Here is a 9,661-nt window from a genome sequence, read left to right on the forward strand (position 1 = left end):
AGGACACTAAGGCTCAGAGAGGTCATGTAATTCGCCCAAGGTCACACAGCTAGCCAGGATGGAGACCGGGGTGTGAGGCGGAATGGTTCCTCCAGAGTTCTGGGATAATAAAATCACGATTATCATTGTGACGGACCCAGGAGCCTGGAATATTATGATTCTTACCCGTAACCCTCAAAACTGCCCTTGTAACGCGTTAGTGTCATTACCAACGTTGTCAGCCTTATCTTGCAAACGGGCACACTGAGGCTCGGAGCGAGCCGAGCGGCCAGCACTGGAGCTGGGGTGTGGACCCAGGAGGGCGCGCGCTGGGCAGGCTCCCCCTGGTCTCAGGGCCCCCTGGACTCTTCCTCATTCAGTCAACAACCACTGCCACGGAGGTTCGGGGACGGTCGGGTGTGGCTCCTGCCCGGCTGCTGCAGGAAGAGCTGAGGCGGTGGGAGCCGTGCCACGGTGACACGCCAGCTCGTTGTAATAGCGTGAGAAGACCGATGATGCGGTCGCCAGCGCACACTGGGCTCACTAAGCCTCTCCGCAAACCTAATCTGGCTCTCACAATAACCCCTTTGGCAGATTAGGAAACAGAGGCCCAGAGGCTATATAACCCACCCAGGGTCGCAGAGTTTGGAACGAGCAGAGGGAACAATTGTCCCAGCAGGAGCCCCGGGCACGGGCTCTCTAGCCATCTGTACATCTGGGCCAGGAGCCTCCCTCCGGCCCTGCCCGTTGCCCTGACGATGGGCCTCAGCTCAGAGGCTCTGTTCATTCCCCAAAGGCCTCAGGGCCCCGGGGATCAGATTCCAGGCAGTCACACCCAGAGGATGCCACACTGCCCACCTGCTTCCTGAAACACGGAAACGGCAGAGGCCTTGCAAACCAGCCCACGGCGGGGCATCCTAGACTCGTGCAGAGAGGTCGGGCCTCTGGGGCTCAGTGGTGTGGCCAGGCTTCCTGCCCCATTTCCCGGATGTAGAGACTGAGGCTCAGTGCTAGCAGACCTAGCACGGACATCCCAGACCCCACGTCCTGAAGCCCAGCCTGGCGGGAGCTGAGGAGGCGGAGAGAGCTCAGAGGGAAGAAGAAAGGGGACTTTCTAGACTTTGGTATTAGTGTCTGTGGTTCCATGCTTTCATTTTTAGAATTTCCATTTTTAGTGTCTTATGCTTGTTCCCCTACCCCAAAGAGCCCACGGGATCCAGAACCTGGAGTTTCAGAGCCCTGTCTGGCCATGACCCCAGCACCCACTTCCTCTCTCTGGGCTCTGTTCTCCTTAGCAAAAGGGATACTCACAGGTTGGCCCTGGGGTTTCCCGAGGGTGCTGGAAGGTAACGCATATGAAGGGGCTTGGTAACAAGGGAAACTGCCAGCGTGAAAATCACAAGATGCCACTGGGACCCCAAGCCTCTGCCAGACCGCTTCAAGATTTTCTCGGGCTACTCCTCTTCCCGAAGAGCCCTCTGCCCTCTTCTGGGCCAGGCACCCTCCGACTCACCCTTTACGACCCAAGCCAAAAGTCACCTCCAGGGAGCTCTCCCTGCCCCCTCAGGCAGGGTGAGACCTTGCAGATGCCTGTTTTATTCTATTCTGCCCCCAAAAGACACAGGCAAAACCCACCAGGTCCTATCTTCATCATCTCTGGTCTCCGGCTGGCACCGTGTCCTGGCACAGGGTGGGTGCACCGGAAACGTGGAATGAATGCAAGCTAAATGCATTGGCCGTTAGTCTAGAAATCCAGCTGTGCATGGGAGAAAAGGAGCCCAAAGTGAAAGGAAATCACCATCCTTTCCGTAACCAGCTCGGGGAGCCGCGGAGGGAATTCTCGCACTGGATTATGGAAGGAATTTGTCTTTATTTTTAATTTGTGCCGATATCTAAGAAAGCAGCACTTTATCCTGAGCCTATCAAGTGCCGAAGAGCTTTGAATATGGTGCAGGAGGCAAACTTTCCCGGCCCAATTTCCCCATGCAAATCTCTCCGCGGCGGCCGAGCCATCTCCGCCCTCCGCCGGGCATCTCTTACGCTTGCCAGCGAGGAATAATCAGATTATGTAGCTGGGTTTTAAAAGATCACGGTTTGTCTCATTTTCCAGGGAAGTGTGAACAAAAATTTTTTTTTCCTCCCAGGGCTCTGTAAGAGCTTCCAGAACTTAATTCAGTGTTAAATGGGTGTAATTTGGGAAACTCATGCATTATTTCTTAATTTCTCAAGGCGAGTCTGCACGCATCTGCTGAGGTACATGTGCGTGCGGACAGATGGGCGGTAATCGGTGTACGCCCTAGTTGGGCGGGGGGAGAGGGAAGGGGGCAGGCTGTCTAGAACACGCAAAGTAGACGCTCCATTCATGGCTGATGTCCGGAAATCTGGGATGGGAGGCATGTGCATTTCATCTGGCTTCTGCTTTTCCGCTCTGATGGCCAAGGGCCTGGAGGTGGTGGGGGTGACGGTGGGGGTGTCTGAAGCCTTTTCCGGAAGGGAGTGCAGTTCAGCCGTCCCGGCCCCCTCCCGATCCCCCACCCCAGGCAGCCTCGAGGGCCTCTGAAAAACACCTACCAAGTCTGCATCATAACCCTGAATATCCTTGGAGGTCCAGGATGTCCATTCACCGTGACCTTGAGCACATCCAGAGCTGGCTCTGGACTCAGCGTCCTCATTTGTATCTGGGTACGTGGACAAGTTTCCAGCTTCCTCTCAGGACCCAGAGCAGCAGCTCTTGGGGCGTCCCTCTCTGGCTTAGGGTGCACAGAGGCCCCAGACGTGCTGGGGTTACCGTCTTTGTCTGATTCCCCAACTTAAGGCTATGGAGAGTGGGTGCTCCCACACCCAAGACCCTACCAGGACCCCTTACCCCACAACCTTCATGTCCTGCACTGCTGAGTGGGAAAAGGGGCTCAGGGGGCAAGTGACTTTGCCAGTGAGGGGCCAAGTCAGGATGCCTAGAGAAGATTCTCCAGAGAATTTCCTATCTGGTCACAGTCAAGGGGAAGAGGAAGGAGGAGCTTGTCACCAGGGGACCTAGCTGACACGAGGGGGAGTCAGTACAGTGACAGGGTCAGTGGTCCCAAGACAGCCACTGTCCCAGCCAGAGAATTATCTATTCATTTACTCAGTCATCCACCAAGTTGAGCCCTGGTCATCTCTAGGCAGGGCTCCACAGGGACAGGTCTGAGAGGGCCTTGGGATCTTCTCTGTGTTCCCAGGTCACACACAGAGATGGGGTCAAGCAATGTGCTAGCTACAGGAAGGAGGTCAGGAAGGACAAAAAGAGAGGGATGGAGAGACAAGGAGATGGAACTTGCTTCCTGCCAGGATTTGTGCAGAATGAGGCCAAACCAACAGAGTGGACGGCACCTGCCGTCTCCAGGAGGCCATGGCCCAGGCCTCCGGTCACCCTCCTTGCTTTTGCTGGCTCCGGATGTTCAGGACCCCACCTTACAGAAGAGTGTTTAGGACACAAGTTCCTCCTGTTCTTGGAGGTTGACTATTATTTCAGTAACTTCTAGAAAGAGCAGCTGGGCTAGGAGAAGCCACTTTTTTGAGGGAGCTGGGGCTGGGGTTTCTCTGCTTATCCTAGGACTGATGTGCATCTGTTGTGTGACTCGGCTGGGAGGAAGCAAACCAGCAGAGGCTGATTTAATAGAGGCAGAGTGTCCCCAAGAAGGGAGGTGATACCTATCACCCCAACCATAAGATGGGCTGCGCTCCGGCTAGGTCCAGAACAGAGGAAACAGAATGAGGGCTCGGAAGTGAGACTCAGAGCAGCCTGACCCAGGGCAGCTGCCAGCAGTGTGAGGAGCTACGGGGCTTCCCTGGGGCTAGGGCCAGGCTCTGGGTGGAGTTCTGAAGCAGTTTGGAGCAGCTGGGTTATTCAGAACCCCTCTGAGGCCGTTTTGTTGGCACAAAAGCATCCATCCATAAGGACCAGTTCACGCAGATGGCCTGCAGATTAAGGAGGTGTTGGGGCTCGGGGCTCGCTCCATACAACACGTGGCACGTAGTAGGCCTTCTGGCCTCTGCCATCAGATGCTAGCCTAGTGCCACGGAGGCCCCATGCTGCACCTGCGTCCGCCAAGTCGCATGTCATTTGCAGACAGTGGTCGCAGCCCAAACTGGTGTCCGCTTGCTCCCTCCCCCTCTTAGAAGCCAAGGGCCTGGCTGTGAGGCACTTGTCTCATCTCCTGCAGTGTGGCCGGAAGGGGGAGGGCTGGCAAGGGCTTGGCTGATTGTCCTCGAGGGTTGGAAACCAGACCCATCTCCTTGTCTTCCAAATACCTGTCCCTCTGCCCACCCAACCATGGGCTCCCACTGGCAAGCCACGTAAGTGTCCAAGCTCCAAACCTACCCATCCTCCCCTCCTCGCCACCCCACCCCTGCTTCTGAACCCTCCCCCAGGCCGGGGGCGGGGGGGGGGTGTCCAGCTCCCTGGCACCCGCCCGGGCTGCGTGGCGGCACCATCTGCTGCCTGTCTCCCTCGTCCTGCGGCCCCCCAGCCCCCCCCCAGCCAATCTGCATCACCACCCATCGAGGGGCTCTGCCCAGAACACCTTCTGCTCCTCCCTTCTGGCTGCTTCGGGCCTGCCTTCTGGACCAGGCCCCCCTGGCACCCCTCCTCAGGCTCTCAGGGGCAGACGCTCCCCCGTGCGCCCCCCCACCTCAGCTTCCCCCAGGCAGGCCTCCAACCCTGGCTGGCCCCATCAGGGGCTGTTTCCTCAAGAGCAGCCAAGGGCAGAGTGGACGCCCTTCGGAGGCAGTGGCCATGGGGGCTTGCTGGGCGGTGTGCCCGGAGGAAGGAATGGACGGGTGGCTAACAGGACCGGGGAGTGGCTCTCAGCGGCGGCTCCCTGGGGCAGGCCTCCCTCCCCCCTTTCTCTCCCCCACAGAAGTCTGAGTGAGCAGCACTGGCCCTGCCCCCACCCCTCCCCTCCCATCCAGCGGGACAGGCTTCAGGGTGGGTGGGACACATGCACAGACACGTTTACACACACATGCACACATTCACACCCCACACACATTTACACACACACCACGGCGGCTGCAAACTCACACCACATACTCGCATGTTCCCATACTCACACACGTACACACGCAGCTCCAAGCCGATCTGTTTCTCCTCCCAGATGCCTGAGACAGAGCCAGGAACTCCGTGGGATGCTGACACGAAAGAAATGGCAGAACCCTCTGCCTGGGGCTTTCACCTTGAGCCCCGAGGTGTGAGGCACAGGGGGCCATCTGGCTCCAGGGAACTTTCTGGACTCTAGCTCCACACTCAACCCCTGTCAGGGCTGGCACACGGCAAACAGCGTCTCTGGAGAGATGGATGGCTCGCAGGCAGGGGTCCTGCCCCGAGCAGTCACAGAATCAGGGGTTGAGGGACGCCTCAATTCTGGACAACCCTGGCCAGCGTGCGGATTGTCCTGAGCTGGCACCAGGGACCCACAATTTATTCTGATTCTGCGTTGAAAGCCATTTCCAACCGTTCCCTGAAGACGCCTGTCGGTGAAAGGTCCCGCTGGGCCACATGCTTTCTGGTCACACTGAGACTATCTTACAGGCGAAGAAACCACAGATGGTAGACGGACCGCCGCCCCTTAGTCTGACTCTGATTGGGGCCTAACTTGCTAGCTAAAGGGCATTTCAATCACAGACTGCTGTGGGATTCACCGGACACCAGTGACTGAAGACGGCTTAGACCCACAGAGGTCAAAGCCCTCATTCTATAGACGAGGTAACTGAGGCCCAGAGAAGGACAGAAAGCTGCCTGGGGTCACACAGCCAAAAGCACACCATCAGACACTGGCAGGGCCTTCCCAGTGCAACCTCCATCAACCTTCAGAGGTGGCAAGGGCTCCGGGGCCACTTTACAGATGGGGAAACAGAGGCTCTGAGAGGTCAAGCACCTTGCTCAAGGTCACCCAGCCAGGAGAGAGAGGGCTAGAGGCCACCCACTGTGATTCCTGGTGCAAGGCACTTTCTGCTCCTGTCATCCAGTTCTGGGATTCCTTGGGCAGGAGCAGTCACTAAGCGCAGGGATCACAGAGGCCGAGAGAGGCCGGGTAGACACAAAGAGGCATACAGACATACTCCCAGGGCGTATTATGTAACTCCCCTTCCTTGGCCCCATCGCCCCAGGGGTGCCGCCGGCCACCAGCCGGGAACCCCGACCCACCAGGCCTGGCCCATGGGCTCCTCACTGGCTCTCTCCAAAGGACAGTTGGAGGCGCCAGGACGCGCTGGCGTTTCTTCCTCCTTTCTTTTTTCCTCTGGCTGAGTAACAAATACTAATACTAATAATGATAATAATAATTAGAATAAATATAACCTGAAGACGCTTGGGGTCTCGTTGCCATGGCAACCGCTTGCGCTAATGAGCTTCGGAGGCCGCCGCCGGGCCACCGGGCTCCGGGCCCGGGATCAATATTGATTCGGCCCGGGGAAGCGGCGGCGGCTCCACTGGGGCCACGCGGCAGGCGGGGAGCCAGGGGCGCGCTCTTGGAGGGGGTCTTCCTGGTGGCCCGCGCCGCCCAGCTGGGGCCCCCGGAACCGACTGGGTCCCCAGCGTGCCTCCGGAACTCTGTCCGGCGCGCACGGGGCTCCCCGCTCGCTGCGCTCCGGGACTCGGTCCTCGGACGCCGGTCCCCACCTCGGACGCGCATTCCGGTCCCAACTGCCGCGTACCGGCACGACGCGCTCCAGATTGCTCTTCGGTCCCCTCCCCTCCAAGGTTCAGCGACCCCGACCTTGATTAGCCCTGGCGCGGACCCCAACGCCAGAGCATCGGCTAACCCCCACCCGGCTCCCGCCCCCAGACTCTCCGCCCGACGTCCCCGACCCCTTTCCAAGGCACGCCGGACCCTCCGAAGCACCCACCGCGGCTCTCCCAGCGCGCCCACCCCTCCCCGCTCCGGGCGCCAGCACCCCTTTCTCCCGAGCCCCGGCGACGAAGACCCCGCCCCCCCCGCCGGGACCCTCCCCCGCCAGGAGCCCCGCCCCCGGCCCTCTCTTCCCGGGGCGCTCGGACCACCCCCTCCGCCCCCCGCCTCCCGTCCGGGCGCGCCCCTCCCCCGCGCGGCCCCAGCCCGGCCCGCCCGGGGCGCCGCTCACCTCGTGCCCGCCGCCCGCTCGCTCCTCGCTCCGCCGCCGGGAGCCGGCGCCCGCGGGGCTGAGCCGCCTGCTGGGGCGCGGGGCCGCCCACGCCCCCGCGGTGCCCCCGCCGCTGCCGCCGCCGCCGCAACAGTTGTCCCGGCCCCGGGGGCTGCGGGGACTCGGGGGCGCCCGCGGGGCTCGGGGGCTCCTAGGCGCTCGGTGGGGGGGGGGGGGGCGCGGCGCGGTGCGGCGCGGCGCTGGGGCTTCGGCTGGGACTCGGGTTCGCGCCCCGACCGCCCGCCGCCCGCCCCGCCGGCGCCCCGCGCCGCCCGCCCGCGGCTACTGGGCGGCCCGCGCCTCCCGCCCGCCGGCCGGCCCCGCGCCCCGCGCCGCGCCCGCCGCCGCCGCCGCCGCGCTCTTGCTCGCCGGCCCCGCGCCCGCCGCCGCCACTTCACTCTTTGGCGCTCGGCGCTCGCTCCGCGCCCTCTGCTGCCCCCTCGCCGTCCTCGCGGCTCCCCGCCGTCCTGCCCTCGCCGCCGCGCCGCGCTCCCCCTCTCCCAGCGCCGGCGTCCGCCGCTGCCGCCCGCCCTCCTCCTCCCTCGCGCTCTCCCTTTCTCGCGCTCGCCCGGCCGCTCTCCCTCTTTCTTTCTCTCTCCCTCCCTCTCTCCCCACCCTCCCTCCGTCCCTTCCTCCCGCTCGCGCGCTCTCCCTCTCGCTCTCGCTCGCGCTCTCCTCCTCCTCTCGCTTTTTCTTTCGCAGTCTTTCTCCTTCCTTCCTCTTGTGGCTCCGTCTTTCTGCTCACTATCGCCTTTTCTTCCCTCCCTCTTTCTGTCCTTCGTCCTTCCTTCCTTCCTACTTTCCCTCCCCTTCTCTCCTCCCTTCTGTCCTTTCTCTCTGCCCCCCTCCCACCCTGTCTCCCTCCGACTCCTGGCTCCCCAGGCGCCCCGCACTCACCTGCCTCCTTCCAGGTGGTGCTCCCGGCCCCCGCCTAGGGGAGAACAGACCCTCTTCTGCCCGGCAGACCCTGGCGTGGCAGATGTCCCGCCTCCTGCGCCAGGAGGCTCGCCGGGTCAGTTTTCTCCCCAGGCCATTCTTGTCAACGGAGCCATTCCTTCTTGCCAGACCAGGCGCTGGGTGCTGGGTGGCTGGGTCAGGGGAGAGGATCCATCACATCCGAAAGGCGGCTGTGTTCGGTTTCCCACAGACAAAGCCCAACTTCCCTGACCACCGTGACCGCTGCTTGGGCTCCCCTCTCCGGTTCCAGTTCGTGTCTCTACCTGTGCTCCCCAGCAGCCCCTGTTTCCCACTGGCCCTCCCGTCTGGGTGTGCCGGGTGCTCTGCATGGCCCTGAGTCAGAGAGCCAACCTCAGTAAGCCCCTCTTGCCACCTTCCTCTGTCCCAGGCCCCCTGACCTCCAGTGGGTAGGGACTGTGGGGGGACATTGTAGGGACCCTACAGAGGGGGTGGTGATGAGGGTGGCTATCCCTTGGTTATTTGGGAGGGAGAGTGCGTTTTAGTGCCCTGGAACGCAGGTCGATTCCCTGAGGGCAAACTCCTTGGGGCTCTCCCATCCTTGGATCTGGTTTCATGGTTATGGACAAGGATCGAACCTCACCAGAAACGGGGCTGGGCCCTTTTATACATTGTATTTTATTTATTCTTCACCAAAGCACTGGGTGGTGTCCTCCCCTTTTTACAGACAAAGCAGGCAACTGGGGCTCAGAGAGGTTAGGACACCTCCCGTGAGCCACACAGCCAGCAAGAGGCAGAAGTGGGGCTGCAGCCCAGATCCCTGACTTCCATCCCAGGCTCTCCTCCTGGGGCAGTGTTCTTCCCTAAAAAGATCGCAGCAGCACTTCCCTCCTGGGATCTTGTGAGGATTAAATGAGGCAGGACACGTGACGCACTTCGCCTGGCACCTGCCAACCCTCCCGAGAGGGGGTCCGTGGTCACCCCATGTTATGGTGGAAACCAAGGACAAGAAAGGTGAAAAAACAGGCTGAAGAGCTCATGGGGGTGGTATGGAGGTCGAGAGGTGTCTGTCCTCTGTCGCCAGAGGCTGTGTCCTGGGGGTCATCGAGGCTATATAGTGTGGGCTGTGTGTGTGTGTGTGTGTGTGTGTGTGTGCCTAGTGTGTGTGGTTTTTGTGTGTATGTGTGCACTTGTGTGTGTACCTGGGTATGGCATGTCCAGGGTATATTGGAAAGCCTTGTTATTCAGGACAGTCCCTCCCCCCCCTTCATGTCACTGAGCAGGGCTCTGGGCCTGTCTCTTGTCTGATGCAAGTCACCCAGAGATGAGACGAGCTCACTGTGCCCAAGAGGTTCACAGCCCCGTTGGGTGATGACTCGGGGTGTTAGACCTCCATCCACCCTGATCATCTACCCGCTCAAACACAATCACCCCTTCCTGGCCCTGGGGGCCCAGCCTGCCTTCCCAGCCTGCTCTGCAGCCAGGTGCCCCATGGAGTGGGGGGGTTGCCCTAGTCGGCCTCAAACCTCCACTCTCCACCTGCTGTGTGCCAGTGAGGCTGCCCTCCCTGTGCTCCCGAGCCTGCACCTTCTCCTTCCCCATGGTTGGC

General features: G+C 61.1%; 1 protein-coding gene across 1 annotated transcript in view; it reads right to left on the reverse strand.

The window, feature by feature from the left end:
* SHISAL1 (shisa like 1) overlaps nucleotides 1-7,463 on the reverse strand; it is a 74,085-nt gene extending 66,622 nt beyond the window's left edge. The window contains exon 1 of the mRNA XM_047742616.1: nucleotides 7,099-7,463. The gene's annotated coding sequence lies outside the window, so the exon portion shown is untranslated. The remainder of the gene's footprint in view (nucleotides 1-7,098) is intronic.
* Between the last annotated feature and the right edge of the window lie 2,198 nt (nucleotides 7,464-9,661).

Source organism: Lutra lutra, chromosome 8, assembly GCF_902655055.1.
Source record: "Lutra lutra chromosome 8, mLutLut1.2, whole genome shotgun sequence".
Taxonomy (NCBI): domain Eukaryota; kingdom Metazoa; phylum Chordata; class Mammalia; order Carnivora; family Mustelidae; genus Lutra; species Lutra lutra.